The sequence below is a fragment of the Carcharodon carcharias genome, chromosome 1 (assembly GCF_017639515.1).
Source record: "Carcharodon carcharias isolate sCarCar2 chromosome 1, sCarCar2.pri, whole genome shotgun sequence".
Taxonomy (NCBI): domain Eukaryota; kingdom Metazoa; phylum Chordata; class Chondrichthyes; order Lamniformes; family Lamnidae; genus Carcharodon; species Carcharodon carcharias.
The window spans coordinates 199,449,729-199,475,514 of NC_054467.1; the positions used below are offsets into that span (position 1 = coordinate 199,449,729).

The 25,786-nt window shown below is 44.9% G+C and overlaps 1 protein-coding gene and 1 pseudogene across 1 annotated transcript in view; one reads left to right on the forward strand and one right to left on the reverse strand.

The window, feature by feature from the left end:
• Positions 1-25,786, reverse strand: part of pdzd2 (PDZ domain containing 2) — a 648,685-nt gene that overhangs the window by 605,952 nt on the left and 16,947 nt on the right. The gene's annotated exons all lie outside the window — the stretch shown is intronic.
• Positions 16,095-16,388, forward strand: LOC121275768 (annotated as a pseudogene).

Sequence of the window (25,786 nt, forward strand, 5' to 3'; positions counted from 1 at the left end):
AAAAACAAACTTACCCTAAGAGCTAAAATAAAGAAGCGTCTAATCAATTCTGGGAAGAAAGCATTTCTGAAGAAACTGGTTGCGACAATACAGAGATCAAAGGAAAGACATTTAAGGAAATATTGAAAACTAGGTGGGGGTAACTGCTTAGATCTCCCAGAAGGCAGCGGGATAATTGGTCAGAACTCCCAGAAGATGGTGTGAACAAGGCCAGACCAGGAGGACCAGGTGCTGTCAGCCTCAGAGGGCACCCCAAGGAAAAGAGGCACTGTGTGGTAAAAATTACTCGAATTCTATAGATTATGAAATCTATAAGGATAGTTGCAGAAGGGAAAAGGGAAAGTCTAGCTCTGAGGTAAAGTTAAGAGCTTGTGGAACTGTTTTAAAGTACTGTTTACTATGTGAAGCATTCTTGTGTTGAAGTGTACTTGTGGTTTTTTTGCTTTATTCTTTTAATAAACGTTTACACTACTATACATAAAATCACCACAAGTAGTCAGAGACATCATTTCCTGATTTCGGAACCTCTCCTCATACTATACTGTCATGACTCACTGGCGATAGTGCGCTGTAATATCAAGCCCCACTATTCCCTGAGCCACAACAAATGTGAAAAGTTTGACCATACCACCAGATTGCCCCAATTCTACCTAACTGACTAATTTAGGTTAGCAGAATGCGAGCACCAGGTTTGTAAACTTAATAACTAAATAACTGTTTATTGAACAAAATGTCATTAACCAGTGGTAAAAGAAAGAAATATGAATTGATAATTTCTAACTCTATAACCTAAACTCTACCCCTTCTTAAATCCCTATACACACACACATACAAGACACATAAGAGACACAAAAACATGGATTTTAAGGGTGGGATGAAACAGTTCAACAGTATCAATTTCAGAGTACAGGATTCGATGGGTTGATTTTGATCGATGCCTTCCAAATTCCTTTCAGTTCTTGTTGATGACATGAGGTGGTCTTCCAGCACTTTTAATGTCTCTAACAGAGATTTTCCCCTTTGCCACTTGACAGAGGTTTTCAGAGAAAGAGCAGGTTATAGAGATATTAGGAGAAAAAGCCAGCCAGCTATTATTATGGAATTACTGGAATCTTCCACACTCACAGGAGACAGACGTTTTAGGTCTTTTTTCTTTCAGGCTAGAACCTATTCTGCTGCACTGCTCTCATACAAAACCTAGTCACCTGGTCAGGAGCCAATTAAAGCATTGTTGCCAGGCAGCTCCCTTGGTCCAGGACTCCTTTCCAACATCTTCTGTTTTTCACAGCACACTTTGTTCCAAGACTGCAACATTGTATATATCTCTCATCCTGTTCCAGTGGACGTGTCTTTCAAACTGCAGCCATTGTAATTTTAATCCACAGTCCAACAGAAAATAAAAAGATATGTTCTTTACAACAGTCCAACAGAAATAAAAAGATATGTTCCTTACATGCCTCCACCCTTAAAAGAGGTGAAACGCCATTTCAAAATGCATTTCATCACAAGGTATGTGACACATCAACAACAAAACATGTGACTTACTTTCATTCATCCTTTCTCCCCCTTATACAATCTTCAGCATTTCTTACCCCTTTAACTTATTTTAGTATTTTACACCTGGGACAATGAATAAGCGATCACATTATTTTTACTGGCAATGTGAACAATCTTTACATTGAACGGTTGAAACAATAGACTCCACTTAAACATTTTCACATTTCGAGTTTTAAACTTTTCAATGAATGCCAGTGGATTATGGTCAGTGTAGATTAGTGTTTACTTATTATCGTGTCGGACATAAACTTCAAAGCGCTGAAGGGACAGTAACAGTGCTAGAGTTTATTTTTCTACTGTAGAGTACTTCCTCTGATACTGATTTAGTTTCTTGGAAAATTACCCCACCAGTTTCTCTATCGCTAATTTATCATCTTGTAATAGGACTGTACCTACCCCCAAATCAATTGCCATCTTAAAATGTTTGGTAAAGTCAGGAGCAGCCAACACTGGTTCATTTATTAAGATTGCCTTCAGCTTTTCAAAGGCTGCTTGGCATTCTGCTGACCTGACCATACCACTTTTGCCTTTATTTCCTAACAAATTGGTGAGAGGCATAGCTATTATGCTGAAGTTAGGCAGAAACTTCCTAAAATCCCCCAAATGCCTAAAAATTTCAGGATTTCTTATTTAGTTTTAGGAATGGGAAATTCTATCAGAGCATTCACTTTTACTGTTCTTGGCAACATTTGCCCTTGTCGTACAATGTGACCGAGGTAAGTTACCCTTGCTTTTGCAAATTCGCTTTTGGCCCGATTTATGATTAAGCCTGCCAACTACAATTACTAAAACAGATCCTCTAATTGCTTTACATGTTCTTTCCATGTTTTACTACATATTATGACATCATCTAAATAAACCACTCAGTTAGGTACTTCAGCTATGACTTGATTTATAAGTCTTTAGAATGTCGCTGGAGCGTTTTTAAACCCAAACAGTATGATTAGACATTGATACAACCCACTTGGTGTAACAAAGGTGGATATTTTGTTCGCCCTTGATGTTAATGACACTTGCCAGTACCTCTGCAATAAATCAATTTTAGAAAGAAATGAGGCACTGCCAACCCTATCGATGCAATCTTCTAACCAAGGAATTGGGTAAGAATCTGTCCTCGTTACCGCATTCACTTTCCGGTAGTCTATACAAAATCTAGTGAATCCATCCAGCTTAAGAACCAATACTACTGGTGAGGTCCAGCCACTTTGGCTAGGCTCAATCAATTGATTGTCGAGCACATATTGGATCTCTGTTTCTAACTGAGCTTGTTTTTCTGGGCTCAACCGATAATGATGTTGTTTTATCAGCACTGAGTCTCCTACTTCTACATCATGTTTAGCTAATGTAGTACATCCAGGTGTATCCCTACAAATTCCCTTATACTTCCTAAGTAACCTTATTTGGTCCTTCCTTGATCCTTCCTCTAAATATGAGAACACAGTGTTTAAATGTCCTAGTATTGTCCTATTGGCTAGTTGAATTGTAGGAGGTTCACTTTGGGCACTGTCAACTTCTCGTTCTACCTTGCCCTTACCATCTCTATCATCCCCCACTACTCCTACCACCTGGTACACTTGCTCTGTTTTATCATCTTCTCTGCAATGGTATTGCTTCAACAGGTTTATGTGACATAAGCATTTCTTCTTCCTACGCTCAGGAGTATCTATCAGATAAACCACTTTACTAACATCCTAACCATCTTGTATGGGCCACTGAATTTCACTTTAGGGGTTTGCCCTGCAAAGGCAATAATACCAATACTTTGTCTCCCTGCTTGGAACGTTCTAGTTGCAGCATGTCTGACTGCCCATTCTTTCATCTTGGTTTGGAAAATTTTTAAGTGCTCTCACACCACTTTGCATATCCCTGTGAGTCTTTCTAGAAACGTGGACACGTACTCCAAAATGGAGGATTCATCTTTCTGCTTAATCACTTTTAATGGACCTTTTATTTCATGACCAAAGATCAATTGAAATGAACTAAATGCAGTAGATTCATTCAGAGAATCTCTGGTAACAAATAGTAAGAAATCTAATCCTTTGTCCCAATCCTTTGGGTATTCACAGCAACTGGTCTTAATCGTGGCTCTGAGAGTCTGATGGTATCTCTCTAAAGCCCCCTGTGTCCGTGGGTGATTGGCAATAGACTTTAGTTGTTTGATACCCAAATTGCTGACTATGTCCTGGAAAACTTTAGACATGAAATTAGAACCTTGGTCAGATTATATTTCAATTGGTAGGCCACAACGAGTGAAAAACAGAATTAACTTTTCCACTACCACCTTAACTGTAAATGTCTTTAAAGGAATAGCTTCTGGAAATCAGGTTGTCATATCCATGATTGTAAGGATATACTGATGTCCTGCTTTCGTTTTGAGTAATGGTCCTACACAATCTACTAATACCTGACAGAATAGTTCTTCAAAATCTGGTATGGGTATTAAAGGTGCTGGTTTGATTACATATTGAGGCTTACCTAATACCTGACAAGTATGACACATTTTACAAAATTGCACTAGGTCCTTATGAAGTCTTGGCCAGCTAAAATGCCTGTTTATAGATGCTTGGGTTTTTCATATTCCTACATGTCCTGTCATAGGGATTTCATGTGCTACTTGCAATATCTCCTTATGATATTTGGGCAGTACCACTAGCTGATGAACAACTGTTCATTCCTCATCCACAGGTTTGTGAGGGCATCTCCACTTCCTCACCAGAACTCAGTTTTTAATGTAATAGCACTCTGGAGCTCCTTCCACCTCAGCTTCAGTGTGAGCTGACTGTGCTAACTTATTTAACTCTGGATCTGCTTTCTGAGCCTCAATTAATAAAGACTTGCCAAACAGTTCCTTTGAATTATCCTCACCCTTAAGTCAAGTTTCAGTACTCTAACATCTGCTAGTGGTATTCCTTTGACCTCTGGTGATGGACTTTCTTTAGCCATAAACAAAGACATACCAGAAATGTTGGGGGACACAGGGTTTAGTGAGAGGGAGGAACTGAAAGAAATCGGTATTAGTAGGCAAGTGGTGTTGGATAAATTGATGGGATTGAAGGCCAATAAATCCCCAGGGCCTGATAATCTACATCTCAGAGTACTTAAGGAAGTGGTCCTAGAAATAGTGGATGCATTGGTGGTCATCTTCTGAGATTCTATAGACTCTGGAACAGTTCATACAGGTCAGTGGGTAGCTAATGTAACCCCACTATTTAAAAAGGGAGATAGAGAGAAAACAGGGAATTATAGACCAGTCAGCCTGATGTCGGTAGTGGGGAAAATTCTAGGGTCCATTATACAAGATTTAATAGCTGAGCACTTGGAAAACAGTGGCAGGATCAGACAGGGTCAGCATGGATATACAGAAGGGAAATCATGCTTGACAAATCTACTGGAATTTTCCAAGGATGTAACTAGTAGAGCTAATGAGGGGAGCCAGTGGATGTGGTTTATTTGGTCTTTCAGAAGGCATTCGACAAAATCCCACATAAGAGATTAACGTCTAAAATTAAAATGCAAGGGATTGGGGGGTAGTGTACTGAGATGGATAGAAAACTAGTTGGCAGACAGGAACAAAGAGTAGGAATAAACGGGTCTTTTTCCAAATGGCAGGCAGTGACTAGTAGGGTACCACAGGGATCAGTGCTGGGACCTCAGCTATTCACAATATATATTAATGATTTAGATGAGGGAACTAAATGTAATGTCTCCAAATCTGCGGATGACACAAAGCTGGGTGGGAGGGTGAGCTGTGAGGAGGATGCAGAGATGCTTCAGTGTGATTTGGACAAGCTGAGTGAGTGAGTAAACGCATGCCAGATGCAGTATAATGTGGATAAATGTGAGGTTATCCACTTTGGTAGCAAAAACAGGAAGGCAGATTATCTGAATGGCTATAAATTGAAAGGGGGGAAGGTGCAACGAGACCTTGGTGTCCTCGTACACCAGTCACTGAAGTTACTTACTGCAGGTGCAGCAGGCGGTAAAGAAGGCAGATGCTATGTTGGCCTTCATAGCGAGAGGATTCAAGTACAGGAGCAGGGATGTCTTGCTGTAATTATACAGGGCCTTAGTGAGACCACACCTGGAATACTGTGTGCAGTTTTGGTCTCCTTATCTGAGGAAGGATGTTCTTGCTATAGAGGGAGTGCAGCGAAGGTTTATCAGACTGATTTCTGGGATAGCGGGACTGGCATATGAGGAGAGATTGAGTCGGTTAGGATTATATTTGCTGGAGTTCAGAAGAATGAGGGGGGATTTCATAGAAACCTATAAAATTCTAACAGGACTAGACAGGGTAGATGCAGGAAGGATGTTCCCGGTGGGGGAGTCCAGAACCAGGGGTCACAGTCTGAGGATACAGGATGGACCATTTAGGACTGAGATGAGGAGAAATTGCTTCACCAAAGAGTGGTAGAATTCACTATCACAGAAAGTAGTTGAGGCCAAAACATTGTATGTTTTCAAGAAGGAGTTAGATATAGCTCCTGGGGTGAAAGGGATCAAAGGATATGGGGAGAAAGCGGGAGCAGGCTATTGAATTGGATGATCAGCTATGATCATAATGAATGGTGGAGCAGGCTCGAAGGGCCAAATGGCCTACTCCTGCTCCTATTTTCTACATTTCTATGTTTCTATTGCTCTGGTCACCACATGATGGAAAAATACCAGGAACTTGTTCTTGTAACTGCTTCATTTCTTTAGCCTCTCTTGGACTTTCCGTAATTATGGGCGAAGCTATAACCTCCACTCCCACCAAATCATTCCCCAGTAGTAAATCAACTCCATCCGCTGATAATTTAGTGTTTACCTCCAGACCTTTATTTGTAGTTAAAGCTACAATTTGATCCATGGCATTTTCTTTTTTAGTTCACTTTTCAGACTCACTCTTATGAACTCCAGTAAGTCTCATGGGCTTCTCTCACAACTTCCAGCATTCTGAACGAATGTGTCCCACTTATTACAGTACCTTCCTTCCTGATCTGGGGAGTAGATCTCAAGGTATTCCCAGCTATCTATTCTTTACCCTGGCTACTTACCTTCCTTTCACTCTCCCACTTTCTACCCTTTTCAAATTTATGGGGGTGATGGAAAAAAGGTTTATTTTATAGATCAGCTCATTATTGTTAGCCATTATTGCTGCCTGTCTAACAGTTGCAACCTTTTGGTCTTCAACATGGGTTCTTATTACAGAAGGTAGGGAGTTTTTAAATTCTTCCAGAGGATGGACTCTCTAAGAGCTTCATTGGTAGTTTCAAATCCTAATGCTCATGTCTGCCTGTCAAAACTACTTTGCTTAACCTTTCAAGTTCAATGTAAGTTTGCCCAGGCTATTTTCTTAAATTTCAAAACTTTTGTCTGTGTGCTTCAGGGACCAACTTATATACACTCAAAATGGCCTTTTTCACCACATCATAATCCTTAGAAACCTCCTGACAATGAAGCATAAATTTCCTGTGCTCTACCTGTCAATTTGTTCTGCATGGACAATGTCCAATTTTCCTTTGGCCAATTCATCGGTTTAGTTATCTTCTCAAATGAAATAAACAATGTTTCGACATCTCTTTCTTCAAATGTTGGAAGAGCTTGTACAAATTTAAACATCTCCCCACTGGGCTCTGATCTGGAAAAAAGTCCCCCCTCACCTTCTGGTGTCTCTTTTTTAACTACCAGCTTTTTTTAAGCTGGAATTCTCTGTCTCTCTTTTTCTCTTTCTTCCTTTTCTAACCTCACCATTTCTAATTCCCTTTCCTGTCTTCCTTCTTCTCGTTCTCTTGTCTTTTCTCTCTTTTACTTACTTACTAAGAAATTTGGACATTGCTATTACAGTCTAGGTTGATGGGTAGAGCTAATGAGGTATATGCATTGCTGTCAGAAGAAATATCTGGGGAATATGACGCAGTGAAGAAGGCTATTTTAAGTGCCTATGAATTGGTTCCAGATGCCTACAGACAGAAATTTCAAAATGTGAGTAAACAGCCTGGACAGACTTATACTGAATTTGAAAGAGTCAAACCAAATAATTTTGACACGTGAATAAGGGCATTAGAAACACAGGGAACCTATGAAGACCTTAGAGGGGTAATTCTTTTGGAAGAATTTAAAGATTCACTTCCTTCAGTAGTGAGAACCCATAGAACCATAGTAACGTTATAGCACAGAAGGAGGCCATTCAGCCTATCTTGTCCATGCCAGCCCTAGGACACCTAGGTGCCTTTTCTAATCCCACCTTCCTGCACCCAACCCATAGCCCTGCAGCTTACAGCACTTTAGGTGCAGATCCAGGACTTTTTAAAAGAGTTTAGAGTTTCTGTCTCTCCAACTTGGGCAGCGAATTCCAGACACCCACTATCCTCTGCGTAAAAAAATTCTTCCTCATGCCCCCCTACACCTTCTGCCACTTATCTTGAATCTATGTCCCCTGATTCTAGAATTCTCCATCAAGGAAAACAAATTTATCCTGTCCACTCTATCTATTCACCTCATAATTTTGTACACCTCAATCAAGTCACCATGTGGAGGAACAAAGGGTTAAAATTGCTGGGCAGGCAGCAGTGATAGTAGGTGATTATGAGCTGGTCCATAGACCTAAATTTATTTTCGACATCCTTTTAAATCTGAGAAGGATGGAAAATGGGAAGGTGAAAGGAAGTCAAGGAAGGGAAGGAGCAGCTGGAGATTCTAAGGAGATTTCGCCTCAGACAAGGAAGGAGAGTGCTGAGTGTAAGAAAACTTAAATATTTTCATTGTAATAAAATTGGCCATAAGAAGTCAAAGTGCTGAGGGTTACATGGGAAACATTTTGGATTAGTAGGGACTACAAAAGATGCTGTAGAGTCAGAGGTTTTAGAACAAGACAAACTGGTAGGATTTATTTAAGTACTAAAGCAAGTGCAAGTGTTAGCCAAAGGTGTGAAAATGGGTTCACAATCTATTTAAAGGAATGTTGAAAGGCAGGTTGCAGACATGTTTAAGGATTTCACCTGTGAGGGCAAAGTCTTTTCATGTGTGCAAGCTGGAGTTGGCAAAGATATACAAACTTTAAGGGATACGAAAGCTAATCAATCCTTAATGTTATGGGAAACTGATGTTTGCTACACTGAATCACCGTGCTGTGTACATTGATGATTTGGTGGTATTCAGTTGAACAGCAGGGGAGCACTTAGAGCATCTGAGAAAACTATTCAGTCATCTACAAGAAGCTAATTTGGTGGTGAACTTGGCTAAGAGTGAATTTGTGAAAGCACAGGTCACATATTTAGGCCATACTGTTGGACATGGTAAGATGGCCCCATGAGATTTAAAAATAAAGGCAATTGACAAGTTCCTAGTGCCTACAACAAAAAGGGAAGTTTTATGATTTCTGGGCATGAGTGGTTTTTACAGGAAGTTCATGCAAAATTTTAGCACATGGTTGCTCCATTGACTGAACTCTTAAAAAAAAACAAGTAGTTCAACTGGATGTCAGAGTGCCAAAATGCATTCAAAAATCTGAAAACTGTGTTGACAACAGCACCAGTTTTAGCAACACCGAATTATGCCAAGGAGTTTAAATTGGCTATTGATGCAAGTGGTGTGGGTATTGGTGTTGTACTGTTGCAAGAATATGAAGCAGGTATTGAAAAGCCTGTGGGATAGTTTTCAAAGTTAAATATTCATCAACAAAAATTATCCACCATTGAGAAGCAATCACTGAGTTTTGTACTCACATTGCAACATTTTGAAAGTTATGTTGCCAACAATTCATCAGAAACAATTGTTTACACTGACCATAACCCATTAAGATTTTTGGAAAAGTTTTGAAACCAGAATGCCAGGCTGATTAGATGGAGTCTATTGTTATAACCAGTTAACTTACAAATTATACATGTGGCTGGACAAGAAAACCTAATTGCAGATGAACTGTCAAGGGTTTAAGGTGTAAGGAAGATTGGACATGTGAAACCTGGGGAAAAATGGACTAAAATGGATTCTAATTTTACAGAAACCTTGGGTATAATATCATGTTAATGCATGCATCTTATAATGTAATAGTATAGTGTATGGAGATAAGTAGTAATTAATAGGAAAGAGGTTGAGAAAATGAAACTGTCTTTTTGAATTATGGCTGTTCATTTTCTTAAAAAAGGGGGGAAGATGTCAAGAAAGCAAGAAATTGTAAGATTTTTCATCTGGTACTATCACTGCCATATTTCTTATGTACTGGAAGACAGGCTGTTGGGGGTTTATAAATATGGTAATTGGAGTACAGCCAGAGTGACTGCAAGAGTCTAAAACCAACAGTAAGAAGTGGTTTTGATGATCTGTTAATGAACCAACAGGAACTTCAATCCAAGTTTTACATAAAGGAATAATAGGGCCAGGATTTTTCCTAAGTTGGGCGGGCTGGGCGGGAACGGGTGCAGAGCTGATCACCGCCCACAATCAGCTCCGCCCCACCACTTTACACAGGCGGGCAAATTAAGGCCCACCCAGCATAAACCGCAGCTCCCGAGATCAGCAGGAAGGGACGGGTGGCCGCAGGAGGCCAGTGACTACCAGGTCCAATGGTGACCTGGCGGCCTATTCAAAAATGGTGCAGGCAGCTGTCCTAAGGCTGCCACTGATGTCAGACAGTAGGATGTCAGATAGCATCCTCGGAGAGCAGGCCAGGCGAGAGGGCAGGTCGGCAGGGCAGTCGGGCCTGAGGTTTTTGGATAAGTGCCTCGCTGCCCTCCTCGAGGAGGTGGCAGCTCACCGCAAGATCTGGGTGCCAAAACATGCCTAGGCGGAGGTGGCAGACAGGTCAGCTCCTATGATATGGTGTGACACACCTGGGTGCAGTGCCACAAGCAGTTTAATGACCTCCTACAATCGGGAAGGGTGAGTACTGTGTTGGCATGGGTCACTTAGCACAGCAGTTAGGTTGGCCCCTCCCCGGCAACCCCCACCCCCACCTCCCCCCTCCCCCTGCAATGGCAATGCAGGTACAGGGTGGACTAATCAATGCTCCTCTCTCCTTTCAGGAGAAGACCGCACACAATAATGCTGAGCGGCTGCGGACTGGCAGAGGACAGCCCCACCTTCTCATCATCACCAGATACGAGCAGGAAGTTCTCAAGCTGGAGAGGCGCCATGCACCCAGGTCAAGAAGCCATGGTGAGGTTAGGGTGCCACTGGGAGGTAAGAGAGCCGTGCACTGAGGTCGCAATGTCTGTCAGTGCAAACATTCCACTGTTGACTGTTTATTGAATTCAGCTTCCAGCCTAGGTTTCCCATTGATTATGGAAGGAGGAGAACATCCTGATCCAGGGGCCAGGCACGCACAATAACAGTCTTACAACTTCAACTAATCAAATGTCCTTATCCTTCCTTTCAGCCTCACCGGAGCACACCCAGATTCAGGAGGCAGTGGGACTGCCACTGACACCTGAGGGCCCTGAAGATATACACGCACTAGCATCACACCCTCTCAGCCAGGCAGGCACCAGCGCAGTTACCAGCACCTCGGTGGGGAAAAGATCATCGGCTAGTGTCCTGGGACACAATGGTGAGGGCACTTCATACTCACCTGAGTTGCAGGCGGACACAGAGTGCCCATGGCGCAGGCAGTCGGGGGACTGCTGGGAACCAAGAACACGCTCAAGTCACTGGCTGATGATGTGTCTCTGGAGTTGTCCCTGAGGCAGCAGGTGCTGGAAGTCCAGCAGGGTCTGCGGGAGGATCTGGTGGAGATACATGAGGCAATACATGTCATGGTCTCCGTGATGGAGAGGTCCATGGGAAACATGAGCAATGCAATGACCCTCATGGCCGAGCACAATGCCTCCTCCATGGATAGAGTGGCAAATCTCATGGAGAGGCTCCTCCAGGAAAACAATCAGGGCTTCCTGGGGATGCGCTCAGACCTGCAAGCCCACACAGTGGCGTTGACCTCAGCTAGTCAATGCCAGTGTGGGAGATGAATTGGGCACCCAGTTTCCCAGCTAGGTGCCCATCCATCAATGGTGAGCAGGGAGCTCCAAAGCGACCACACGTTAGCGCACAAACTGCCTGTCGTCTCTGCAGGCCCTTCTCAGGGCATTCCGCATGACAGCAGCAGCTCTTCCGCCCCTCTGCCAGTGACCGTAGCATCTGATGAGGCTGTGTGACTGGGGAGATGCCAGCTGGGCCACTGGCGCTCGCTCCCAGCTGGGGCCAGCACAGGCTCCACCAGCCACAGGATGCCCGCCAAGGTCATCAAGGCCAACAAGACAGCACAGTCAGCAGGCTGCCTCTGATGCCGGTGCCGGTAAGCTAAGGGGGGAAGCACCTAGACGTAGCACTCGCAAGTGTAAGCGTAAAACACCTTAGGCACAACATGGGCTCATCACTGGTGGTTTTCTTTTGCCCCACGTTTAAGTTGTTTTAAGTAGGTGTGCTGTTCAACACCTTTTAACGTACTTTGATTTCTGTACGCAAGTTTGCAATCATTAAATGTTTTGCTTCTCAACAAGCCTCATGGTACTTCATTAGTTCTGCAGGTGTATGGGAACCCATGATGTTCTGAGTGACTTGTTTGTGATTGAGCTTTATTGACAAGGCACATAGTTAATGTTTCTGAACAGGCAAATGTTTCTCTCAGGTATCGAGTATGGAGATTGCAGCCCTAGCATGTGCTGAAGGTTCATCTTTGGTAAGCTAGCTGAAGGAGGATTGGATCAAAGCTTCCCGGCTGTCCCTGTCTCCCTGGAGATTGCCCAGGTTGGCATCAATTCCCTCAGCGTTCTCCTGAGCGTGCTTAGCCTCGGACTCACTACTGGACTCATTGTGTGCAGCCAGAGCATCTGTATCTACATCTTCTTCCTTCACTGCACTCCCCCTTTCCAGTGCAAGATTGTGGAGAGCACAGCATGCAACCATTATCAGTAACACATGACCTGGGAGGGGTATTGGAGTGTGTCCCCTGAATGGCCCAGGCATTGGAAGCGCATCTTGAGAAGACCGATGGTTTTCTCCACCACAGCCCTTGTGGAGGAGTGGCTCCTATTATATCACTGCACAGACTCTGTTCTTGGATGGCGGAGGGGCATCATGACCCACCTTTTGAGGGAATAGCCCTTTGTCACTCAGCAGCCATCCATTCAGCCGGGCTGGAGCACTGAAGAGCCTCGGCACCTGGGAGTGTCTGAGGATGTAAACGTTATGGGAGCTGCCTGGGTACCTTGCACAGACTTGCAGAATCTGCATCTGATGGTCACACACTTTCTACACGCTGATGGAGTGGAATTCCTTCCTGTTGACGAAGGCTCCCAGCTCACCCACTGGCGCCTTGATGGCCATGTGTGTGCAATCAATTGCACCCTGGGCGTGGGGGAACACAGCAATCGCTGCAAAGCCTCTGGCTCACTCTGCCTGGCTGGCCTTGTCCGTGCGGTAGTGAATGAAAGTCAATGCACACCTGAACAGAGCATCCGTCACCAGCTTGATGCAACTGTGGACAGCTGACTGGGAGACTCCACAAAGCTCACCCACAGATGGAGGTCACTGTCTCCCTTGAGAAATGGAACCTCCTTCGGCACTGGACCTCAGACATATTGAGATAGCTGCATCGCCACCTGTAAACCCTGGCAGCAAGATGGTGGCATCTTCTGCGGCTCCTTCCACCTTGCACTTGTGCCTGCGCCTGTTCTCCCAAAGGTGGCTCCCCTGGAGGCTGAATATGGACTCCTGGCCTCCTCCCCCATCTGCCCTTCTCTTCCCCCTCAGAGGAGGTGCCTCCAGCGGAGAGCACAGTCCCCATTCCCAGGGTAAGAGAAGGCTCTCTGATACCTGCAAGGTCCCAAGTGTTATGATTCCTCCAGATTCCTGAACTGAAGCCTGTTCTTTCTGTCAAAGCAGCTCTGAAGAGAATTGAAGTTGTCCTGTTCACATGAGTGAAAGAGCGCACTCCTAACTCAGGCAACCTCCACCCTGCCCATGGAGCGCATGGCGCTTCTGGGTGCCCGTCACATTGGGCAGGCCTTAATTGGCCCGATTGATGCCCGATCAGGTCTACACCTGTTCCGCCCGCCCAACAGGCAGAAAATTCTGCCCCATGGGAACATGATAATTTACTCAATAATATTTTATCTTGTTTAAATCTTAAATGCATTTAGTAACTAAAATCACAGTTAAAGCTCCCCAGTGGCTCAGTGAGTAATTTGCGTTATCTGTTGCAGCACTTAGCCATACTAACCAGGAAAGTCACAGGTTGGTTCTTCAGTAGCTGGCTTTGGCTATTGCAATACAATTACAATTCACTTTTCAATGCTCTTTGGCTAAGGAGAGGAAACTAAGCCAGGAATCGGCTTTGATGCCCCTCTGATGTTTGGATAATTTGCTGAAATCATTGGACGTTAAGAGCGTAAAAGCAAAGAAAGGATTTTAGTGAACCCACACCTGGAGTAAGTACTGTATACAGTTCTGGTCTCCTTCCCCATGAAATCTATACTTGCCTTAGGTCAATCAATCACTAGATTGATTCTTGGCATGACAGTGATGTCCAATAAGGAGAGATCGAACAGAATGGGCCTATATTCTCTGGAGTTTAGAAGAATGAGAATTGAAACATACAAAAGTCTTAGACAACTTGACAGGGTAGATACTGAGAGGCTGTTTCCCTGCCTGGAGAGCCTGAAAATAATGGTCATAGTCTCAGGTTTAAAGGTCAGCCATTTAAAGGTCAGCCATCACTGAGATGAGGAAATTTCTTCACTCAGAAAGTGGAGTATCTCTGGGATTGTCTATCCCAGGGGGTCGTGGATGCTTAGCCATCAAGTACATTCAACACTGAAATCAATAGATCGTAGGACACTAATAGAATCTAGGGGTACAGGGACGGGGAGGAAAGTGCAGTTGAGCTAAAAGATTAGCTACAAACTAACTGAATGGCGGAACAGGCTCAAGGGGCCATATAGCCTACTTCTGCTCTTATTCCTTATGCCTTTATGTTCTTATATACATATGGATGGACCAATGAAAACTTTAGAACCATGAACAACCAAAAATCACAGTAGTGGACAGGAAAAAAATTGGATGAAAAAGGATCTTGAGGACTGGTGTCTGATACTAATACTACATTTTACAATTTTCCATTTTATTTTGTCCGGCACCAAAATAAACATACTTGGGATAAATTTTCAGGGAGAACCTCCCATTCAATCCACCATAAATTGGTAGAAAGTGTTCAGAAACACCGGAACAGCAGATTTCCCAGAGATTCAACAGCTCCGCTGCTGAAGTTACAGCTTACAGGCGGGAGAATCTCTGAGAAAACTGAGTGGGCCAGATATCGGAAGCGAATCTTCAGAAGAGCTATGATCCTCTCTATCACCGCCCTTGTGGTGGCATGACTCCTAGTAGAACGCTGCTCTGCCTCTGTTCTTGGGTGGCGGAGAGGCATCATGTGCCACCTTTTCAATGGATAGCCCTTGTCAACCAATAGTCATCCAGCCAGCTGAGCTGGAGCACTGAACAGCCTTGGCACCCAGGAGTGTCTCAGGGTGTAAGCGTAGTGGGTGCTGCCTGGGTACCTTGCACAGACTTGCAGAATCAGCATCCTGTGGTCACACACTATCTGCACCTTCATGGAGTGGAAGCCCTTCCTGTTGACAAAGACACCGGGCTCACCTGCTGGTGCCTTGATGGCCACATGTGTACAGTCTATAGCACCCTGGACGCGGGGGAACCCAGAAATCACTGCAAAGCCTCTGGCTCGCTCAGCCTTGCTGGCCTCATCCGTATGGAAATGAATGAAAGTCAATACCAGCCTGAACAGAGCATCTGTCACCAGCTTGCCGCAACTGTGGACAGCTGAGTTGAGGGTCAGTGTAACATTCAGAGCCACTGGCATGAGGTATCCACCCACACAGTCGGAGCTGATCTCAGGCCCAATCATCTGACAGATGGAGGCCACTGTCTCCCTGGAGAGGCAGAGCCTCCTTTAGCATTGTATCTCAGGAATATTGAGGTAGCTGCATTGCCACCTGTAAACGCTGGCAGCAGGATACTGGAGTCTTCTGTGGCCCCTTCCACCTTGGACTGCGAGCTAGCCCAGCGCTCCTGTACCTACGCCTTTCCTCCCACAGGTCACTCCCCTGGAAGCTGCACAGGGACACCTGGTCTCCTCTCCCTCTCTTCCTCCTCAGAGGAGATACCTCCAGTGGAGAGCACAATCTCCATTACCAGGGTAAGGGAAGGCTGTCTCAAACCTGGAAGGGTCCACACTGTCTGAATTCTCCAGGCTCCTTGGAGACACCAGGGAGACCTGAAATGAAGCCTGGAAATGCTAATAATGAAACTCCGAACAGAGGTGAAGCTGCAATATACCAATAAGACACCAGCAGCAAACTACATACCAAATTCCTCACTACTCACTCTGGCAATGCTGCTGACCCTTTTTATCCCGCCCATGGATGAAGTTTATGAAATTGCTGGCTAGCCACCTGCCCGTGTTGCCCATGCAATGAGCATGAAATGACATGGGCAATGTAAAATTGGCGTCAATTAAGAGGCCATTAATTAAGAAGCCAGTTAAGGCAATGACAAAGGGAACATCGTCATTTGGTAAGAGGCGGAACAAGACCCACACTCTTTGCCGACGATGTGGGGCTAAAGCATTTCATCTGCAGAAATCGACCTGCGGCAAATGTGCCTACCCTGCCAAGAGAAAGAGGAAGTATAACTGGAGTGCCAAGGCCAAAACGAGAAACACAACTGGTACAGGCCGCATGAGGCACCTGAAGGTGGTGGATCGCTGATTCAGGAATGGATTCCGTGAAGGGACCACCCCGAAGCCCAGACGTTCCACAATGGCTTCCTCCAGCACTGCATAAACTACCAGTGTATCAACACAACAAATAAAGCTATGGTTTGCAAAGTTAAAAAAAGTCAATTAATGGCAGGCACAGCTCCAGCACCTGTGAACGCCTGCCAAGCAAAATATTGTGCGAGTGCGCGATGACATCGAGACACTCACACGCACTATTTTACGCTTGACTGTGCCAGGCGCGCCCACATGCCAAGCGAAAAATTCTGCCCTCTGTTTCTAGTATCGATCCTTTTCCCACTGACGTCCACTGTCCAGGTTTACGGATCCTAGAACAAAATTCTAATTTCCAAACCACTTTCAATTTATTCAGGGGAGCGTGCAAGAGGAGACCTCGAGCCAGGCAGTCAGCAGCACCTACAGGGGTGTACAAGAGGAGGACCCCGAGCCAGACAGTCAGCAGCACCTACAGGGGAGTGCAGGAGGAGGACCCCGAGTCAGGTAGTCAGCAGCACCTACAGGGGAGTGCAGGAGGAGGACCCTGAGCCAGGCAGTCAGTAGCACCTACAGGGGAGTGCAAGAGGAGGACTCTAAGCCAGGCAGTCAGCAGCACCTACAGAGGAGTGCAGGAGGAGGACCCTGAGCTAGGCAGTCAGCAGCACCTACAGGGGAGTGCAGGAGGAGGACCCTGAGCTAGGCAGTCAGCAGCACCTTCAGGGGAGTGCAGGAGGAGGACCCCGAGCCAGACAGTCAGCAGCACCTACAGGGGAGTGCAGGAGGAGGACCCTGAGCCAGGCAGTCAGCAGCACCTACAGGGGAGTGCAGGAGGAGGACCCCGAGTCAGGTAGTCAGCAGCACCTACAGGGGAGTGCAGGAGGAGGACCCTGAGCCAGGCAGTCAGCAGCACCTACAGGGGAGTGCAAGAGGAGGACTCTAAGCCAGGCAGTCAGCAGCACCTACAGGGGAGTGCAGGAGGAGGACCCTGAGCTAGGCAGTCAGCAGCACCTACAGGGGAGTGCAGGAGGAGGACCCTGAGCTAGGCAGTCAGCAGCACCTTCAGGGGAGTGCAGGAGGAGGACCCCGAGCCAGACAGTCAGCAGCACCTACAGGGGAGTGCAGGAGGAGGACCCTGAGCCAGGCAGTCAGCAGCACCTACAGGGGAGTGCAGGAGGAGGACCCTGAGTCAGGTAGTCAGCAGCACCTACAGGGGAGTGCAGGAGGAGGACCCTGAGCCAGGCAGTCAGTAGCACCTACAGGGGAGTGCAAGAGGAGGACTCTAAGCCAGGCAGTCAGCAGCACCTACAGGGGAGTGCAGGAGGAGGACCCTGAGCTAGGCAGTCAGCAGCACCTACAGAGGAGTGCAGGAGGAGGACCCTGAGCTAGGCAGTCAGCAGCACCTTCAGGGGAGTGCAGGAGGAGGACCCTGAGCCAGGCAGTCAGCAACACCTACAGGGGAGTGCAGGAGGAGGACCCTGAGTCAGGCAGTCAGCAACACCTACAGGGGAGTGGAGGAGGTGGACCTTGAGCCAGGCAGTCAGCAGCATCTACAGGGAAGTGCAGGAGGAGGACCCTGATTCAGGCAGTCAGCAACACCTACATGGGAGTGCGAGGAGGACCCTGAGCCAGGCAGTCAGCAGCACCTACATGGGAGTGCGAGGAGGACCCTGAGCCAGGCAATCAGCAGCACCTACAGGGAAGTGCCAGAGGAGGACCCTGAACCAGGTAGTCAGCAGCACCTTTAGGGAAGTGCAGGAGGAGGACCCTGAGCCACGCAGTCAGCAGCACCTACAGGGAAGTGCAGGAGGAGGACTCTGAGCCAGGCAGTCAGCAACATCTACAGTGGAGTGCAGGAGGAGGACCCTGAGCCAGGCAGTCAGCAACACCTACAGGGGAGTGCAGGAGGAGGACCCTGAGCCAGGCAGTCAGCAGCACCTACAGGGGAGTGCAAGAGGAGGACCCTGAGCCAGGCAGTCAGCAGCACCTACAGGAAAGTGCAGGAGGAGGACCCTGAGCCAGGCAGTCAGCAACACCTACAGGGGAGTGCAGGAGGAGGACCCTGAGCCAGGCAGTCAGCAGCACCTACAGGGGAATGCAAGAGGAGGACTCTAAGCCAGGCAGTCAGCAGCACCTACAAGTGAGTGCAGGAGGAGGACCCTGAGCCAGGTAGTCAGCAGCACCTACAGGGGAGTGCAGGAGGAGGACCCTGGGTCAGGCAGTTAGCATCACCTATAGGGAAGTGCAGGAGGAGAACCCTGAGCCCGGCAGTCAGCAGCACCTACAGGGGAGTGCAAGAGAAGGTCTCTAAGCCGGGCAGTCAGCAGCACCTACAGGCAAGTGCAGGAGGAGGACCCTGAGCCAGGCAGTCAGCAGCACCTAGCACCTAACATTGTGAGAGAAACATAAATTCATTGGTTGGTGAGAAACTGTTGTTAGGGAGTGTCATCAAGTAGCTGAGAATTAGAAAAGCACATTCTTTTTAAAAGAAGGGGCTACTTACACTTATGTAAGAAACACAAGCAATAGGGAAATAAAGTTAGGTTGAGGCCAGGTAAAATAAAGTTGCCAAAGTAGACCAAAGTCAAATAAAGTTAACACAAGGAAAGTAAATTGAAGCCATGGCGGGACATCCCGGTCATGTGGAATGTGTGTCCTGTAATATGTGGGCGCTACCAGTGTCCTAGATGACCACATGTACGGGAAGTATCACCAGCTGCAGAACCTTGAGCTCCAGGTTTCAGAGCTTGAGGGGTGGCTGGAGTCACTGTGGCTCATCCAAGAGGCTGAGAGCTACATGGATAGCACGTTCAGAGAGGTGGTCACATTGCAGCTTAAGAGCCTGGAGGTAGACAGGCAGAGGTGGTCACCCATTCCAAGAAAATTAGGCAGGTAGTGCAGGAGTCCCCTGGGGTCCCACTAACCAATCAGTTTTTCATTTTGGATACCGGTGAGGGTGTTAGTTCCTCGGAGGAGTGCAGTCAGAGCTAGGTTTGTGATACCACAGGCAACTCTGCTGTACAGGAGATGAGAAAGAAGAGGGGAAGAGCAGTAGTAATAGGGGGTTCATTAGCTAGGGGAAAAGACAGGCATTTCTGTAGCCATAGACATGACTCCAGGATGGTATGTTGTCTCCCTGGTGCCAGGGTCAAGGATGTCATGGAGCTGCTGCAGGGCATTCTTCTGGGGAAGAGTTAACAGCCAGACGTCGTGATCCACGTTGGTACCAATGATTTAGGCAGGAAGGGGATTAGGTCCTGAAAGCAGACTTTAGGGACCTAGGAAGGAGATTGAAAAGCAGGACCTGTAAAGCAGTAATCTCAGAATTACTCCCAGTCCCATGTGCAAGCGAGTATAGAAATCGGAGGATTGAGCGAATAAACACATGGCTGGAAAGCTGGTGTAGGAGAGAGGGTATCAGATTTCTGAGGCCTTTTAACCGGTTCTGGGAAGGTAGGGCCTGCACCTGAACAGGACTGGGAGGAATATCCTCACAGGGAGATTTGCTAGTGTTGTTGGTGGGCGGTTTAAACTAGATTGGCAGGGGGAATCTGAGGGCATTTCAGAGCAGGGAACGGGAGATGGAGAATTAGCAAGTGGCTCTGAAAGACAGAAGCAGCACAGGTTAAAAAGTGTACAGCACAGAAATTTGGCAGTGTTAAAAGGTATATATGTAAATGCAAGGAGCGTAGTAACTAAAGCCGATGAGCTGAGGGCACAGATAAGACACATGGCAGCATGATATCATTGCTTTAATGGAAACTTGGCATAAGGAGGGGCAAAAATGGCAACTCAACATCCCTGGATATAGTTTTCAGGCAGGATAGGGAGGGGGATAAAAAAGATGGGGGTGTAGCATTATCGGTTAAAGAATCAATTACAGCTGTGAGGAGGGATGATATACTAAATAAAATATCAAATGATGGGTTGAACTCAGAAATAAAAAAAAGGCAGCCTTCCTGCCAGGAGTGTACTATAGAGCCCCAAATAGTCAAAAGGAGTTAGAAGAGCAAATATGTGGACAGATTTCTGACTGCAAAAACAATAGAGCAGTATTCATTCAGGACTTCAGCTACCCTCATATCAACTGGGATATGAATGATGTGAAGGGCGCTCAGAGGATGTTAAAATTCTTGAACTGCATTCAAGAGAATTGTTTCAGCCAGCATGGAACAAGCCCAACGAGAGGGGGCACAATTCTAGATTTAGCCTTAGGAAATGAAGCTGGGCAAGTGGATGATGTAGCAGTGGAGGAACAATTTGAGATAGTGACCATAATATAGTTAGATTTAACATTATTATGAAAAAGGACAAAGATAGAACAGGAATAAAAGTTCTATATTGGGAGAGGACACATTTTATAAGGCTGAAAGGTGAGCTGGGAGAGTGGACTGGATACAGCTAATCGAAGGAAAAACTGTGTCAAATCATTGGGAAGCATTCAAAGGCGAGATTCTACGGGCACAGTGTAGACATGTACCCACAATGAAAAAGGGCGATATTGCCAAACCTAGAGCCTCCTGGTTATCCAGAAGCATTCAGGCCAAGATAAAGCAGAAAAAGAAAGCTTATGACAGTCACAAAATACTTAATACTGTAGAAATCCTAGAGTAAAGAAAATACAGGGGTGAAATAAAAATGGAAATTAGGAAAGCAAAGAGAGGGTACAAAAAATACTGGCAGGTAAAATCAAAGAAAATCTTAAAATCTTACATTAAGAGCAAGAGAATAGCTAAGGAAAACGTAGGGCCCATCAGAGATGTACATGGTAACTTGTGAGTTGATGCAGAACATGTGGGCGGGGTTCTCAATGAGTACTTTGTCTCTGTCTTCACAAAGGAGAGGGATGCTGTAGACATTCTAGTTAAAGAGGAAGAATGTGAAATATTAGATACAATAAGCATAGTGAGAGAGGAGGTACTGGAGGGACTGGCATCCTTGAAGGCGAATTAATCACCATTTTCCAATCCTCACTAGATACAGGCAAGGTCCCAGAGGGTTGGAGGTCATTGGACGTTGTACCATTACTTAAAAAGGGTGCGAGGGATAGGCCAGAAAATCATAGGCTGATCAGTCTGACTTCAGTGGTGGATAAATTATTGGAACCAATTCTGAGAGACAGGATAAACTGTCACTTAGAAAGGCACAGATTGATCAGGGATAGTCAACATGGTTTTATTAGAGGAGAACTTTCTCCCCGTCGGGCGGGCAGGTCAGGAACGGGCGCAGGTGGGCATGGAGCCAATCATCGCTCATGATCAGCTGCGCCGCCATTTTATGTGGGCAGACCAATTAAGGCCCGCCCAGCATGACACATGCCCAGTAGCGCTCAGTGCCACCTGTGCGGTCAGGGCAGAAGGGAGAGTCAGGTCCTGCGCTCTTTCACACACGCGTGCGAAAGAGCACAGAAATCTCCCTGAGGCACGGAGTTGCCTCAAGGACATTAAGTGCAGTTGTAAAGTTGGAAAAAAAAGAAAAAAGAAAATTATTCAGACAGTGTCACATGAGCTGGGACATGTTCATGAATTTTCATTAAAATTTTTATTTAATTAGTAAAACCTTCATGAAACCTCATCCTGCCATGGATGAGGTTTCATGCAAAACGCGAAGGCTGCTTGGGCTCTTCGCCTGCCCAACAACCTTAAGGTTGGACGGACAGCCCTGTCAATTTGGTTAATTGGTTGATTAATGACCTTAACAGGCCTTTGATAGTTCAGCGGGCATGCAGCCATCTCCGGTGAGTGCCTGCCAAACGGAAGATCAGAATGCTGCGTGGTGACGTTGAGACGCACGCCCGACGTCACTGCACATCACTTAACGCGTCAGCATGCGGGGCCCACCCCCGCACACCGAAGAGAAAATTCTCCCCCATGTCTTACTAACTTAATATAATTTTTTGATGAAGTAACAAGGAGGATTGATGAGGGTAGTGTAGTAGATGTTGTCTATATGGATTTCAGTAAGGCATTTGATAAGGTCCCAAATGGTAGACTAGTCAGGAAAGTGAGATCATAGGATACAGGGGAAGGTGGCAGGTTGGATCCAACATTGGTTCAGTGACAGGAAACAAAGGGTAATGGTTGATAGACGTTTTTGTGAATGGAAAATAGTTTCCAGTGGTGTTCCACAGGGTTCTGTGTTGGGGCCCTAGCTGTTTGTTTTATATATTAATGATTTAGACTTAAATGTGGGAGGCATTATTTAGAAATTTGCAGATTACACAAAAATTGGCCATGTGGTTGATAGAGAAGAAAATAGCTGTCGACTCCAGAATTATATCAAGGGTTTGGTTGAGTGGGCGGAAAAGTGGCAAATGGAATTCAATCCGGGAAAGTGTGAGGGCACAAGAATGGTTCCATGGCTGAGAAACTTGCAAAACAAGCAAATATGACGTGAGAAAAAACTTTTTCACATAACGAGTAGTTCGGGTCCGGAATGCACTGCCTGGAAGTGTGATGGAGGCAGGTTCAATCAAGGCATTCAAGAGGGCATTAGATGATTATTTAAATAGAAACAATGTTTCCCCCGTACAGGGGCACAGGGAATAGGCTGGGCAATGGCACTAGGTCATAATGCTCATTTGGAGAGCCAGTTCAGACAGGATGGGCCAAACAGCTTCCTTTTGTGTAAAATTCTGTGATTCTGTGAATGCTGGCTAGGCCACAGCTGGAATTTTGTGCACAGTTCTGGTCACCATATTACAGGAAGGGTATCATTGCTCTGGAGAGAATGCAGAGGAGATTTACAAGAATGTTGCCAGGGCTTGAAAATTACAGCTATGAGGAGATTGGATAGGCTAGGATTGTTTTTCTTAGAACAGAGGAGGGTAAGGAGTGACCTAACTAAGGTGTACAAAATTATTAGGGGCCTAGATAGGGTAAACAAGAAAGACTTGTTTCCCCTAACTGAGGGGTCAATTACCAGGGGGCATAGATTTAAAGGGGACATGAGGAAAACCTTTTTCACCTAGAGGGTAGTTGGCATCTGGAATTCACTGCTTATGTTGGTTGTTGAGGTTGAGGTTGAAATGCTCAACTTATTTAAAAGGTACCTGGATCTGCATCTGAAGTGCCGTAACCTGTAAGGCTATGGACAGGTGCTGTAAAGTGGGATTAAAATGAGTGGCTAGTTCCTTTTTCCTTTTTTTGGCACAATGAGCTGAATGTCCTCTTTCTGCACCATATCTTTTCTATGGTTCTAGGGTTCATTCCCACTGATAGAATTCCAACTTACCAAGCCATTTCTCATGCACACCCATTGTCCAGGTTTGTTGGCATAAGTGTCAAACTTAAAACTTATAGCTCTCATGTTTTGTCATAGTTACGCCCTTGCAAATCACTCTCAGATACTGTTAAATAGCCAATCTACCACTAGCTTTCCTCTAGGACGGTAACACAATTTTAACTCAAATCAATTCTTTATGATACATTTTGAAGAGTTGTTATCCATTGTTTTATTTTTAACATTGTTTTTGAATGAATGGTGTATAAACAGGTCCGAATCTTTATTCATTTATCTTACTTGCTATTTGTGGAATCTTGATGTGTACAAATTTGTTGCCATGTTTGCCTACAAAATAAATACAGCACCTGTTTGTAGAGGTTAACTTACATTAAAATTGTATTCCATGTTGAATGCTGCACGTCAAAAGTAATGTATTTCTTGTGAAGCACCCTGAGAGGTACATTATAAATGTAAATTCTCTCTTTAATCTTTCTACCCTAGTCATTTTAATTAGGAGAATTTATTTTTATTCTCCTTCATTATATTTAAAACCAAACCAATATATGCCAAATGAAATCATCCAACAATGACACATAGCTAAAACATTCCCATCTATAAAAGAAAATCACTTATGCAAGTACTTACTTAAACTTTTTCCACTATACCTTCCTAGTTCCACATTTAAAATGAAAACTGCCTATGTAAATTTATTAAGGAATCTTAGAATGGCTACAGGAGCTGGTTAGCTCAGTTGGCTAGACAGATAGTGTGTGATTCAGAATAATGCCAAGAGTGCAGGTTTGATTCCTGTTCCAGCTGTGGTTGACTTGGGACCTGCCTCCTCACCCTACTCCTGAGAGTGGAAGCAAAACACCATTGACAAAACTGCCCAGAAAAATTCTCAGGATGAATGAAGCCTCAGCAGACAATGAGCCAAGGACCTGCCTTCAGGCAGAGCACACATGAATGCATGAAGAATGGTTACAGTATAGAAGGAGGCTGTTTGGTATAAGGCTACATTTATATTCCTCCTTCAGTGGAGGCACTACAGATCTTCTAGGAGTAAGTATAGTTACAGATGAATAAATTTACCAAGAAATACACAGAAATTACAATACCAAAACAGTTACTCCATGTTGACATTTACCCACCAACAAATAGTGCTAATAACATTATCCATCTTATTCTCAAAAACCATAAACCCCTTTTCCTTTATTTTTTTATTCAATCTAAACACCAATGTTGACACAGTTTTTGCCTCAACCACTGGCACAATTTCACATCCTCACAACCCTATGTGAACAGATTTCTCCAGCCTCTATTTCAAATCTAATATTTAATATTTTATCCATGGCCTTCATATTTGACCATATAACCACTGGAAACAGCCTTTGGATTTACTCAGTCCCATCTTTCATAATTTTTAGCACTGTATCATCACACAGTCCATGGTTTCAAATGAAAAAGGACCAACTGCATTTTTCAAATCTTTCTCTGTACTTATATTTCCTCATAACATGATCGTAAATGATCTGCATTGTAAAGCCTCCTTCCTATAGCATGACACTGAATACTACATACACATTCTAGCAGAGGTCTAGTTTTATTTTTTTTAAATACAGCCTGGCCAATCCTGAATGTTAATCTGAAATTTATTTAAAAATCAACACGGAATACAATTTTAATGTAAGTTAACCTCTACAAACAGGTGCTGTATTTATCAGGATTCAAATTTACTTCAGGTATGTTGTATGGTTCTATATGTGATTCTTACATTCTACGAGTGGTTTTAGTCTGGAAAACTTTTGATGATTGCAAACAGTTTCTTGTTTCACCTTCAAAGCATATCTACAACAGGATGTTCCCAGCTGCTATCATGAACCTTTGTCAACTTCAGCTAAACTTCACGCCTACTTGGTTTAACTGACGAAGTTCCAAGATCAGGGAGCGAAATGTCCTGAAGTGTGTACTGTGCGTGCGTGTTCAGTGACACTGAAAGCAAAACAAAACTAGGACAATATCACTCTACGTAATAATTCTGTTGCTTGCATTAAGAATTGTTATTTTTCCTGCTTCCAGGAAATGTTTCACCACTGCAGAAGTAAAAACTATTAAAGGATAAGGAAAATGTAATTTCTTGAAAGTACGGCACAAAATGTCTGTCTGTCTGAGTAATAATATATATCTGGAGAAAAGAAAATCCTAGAAGGTTGGATTTCCAGTCCTATAAGAACCTTCATTCCAGAC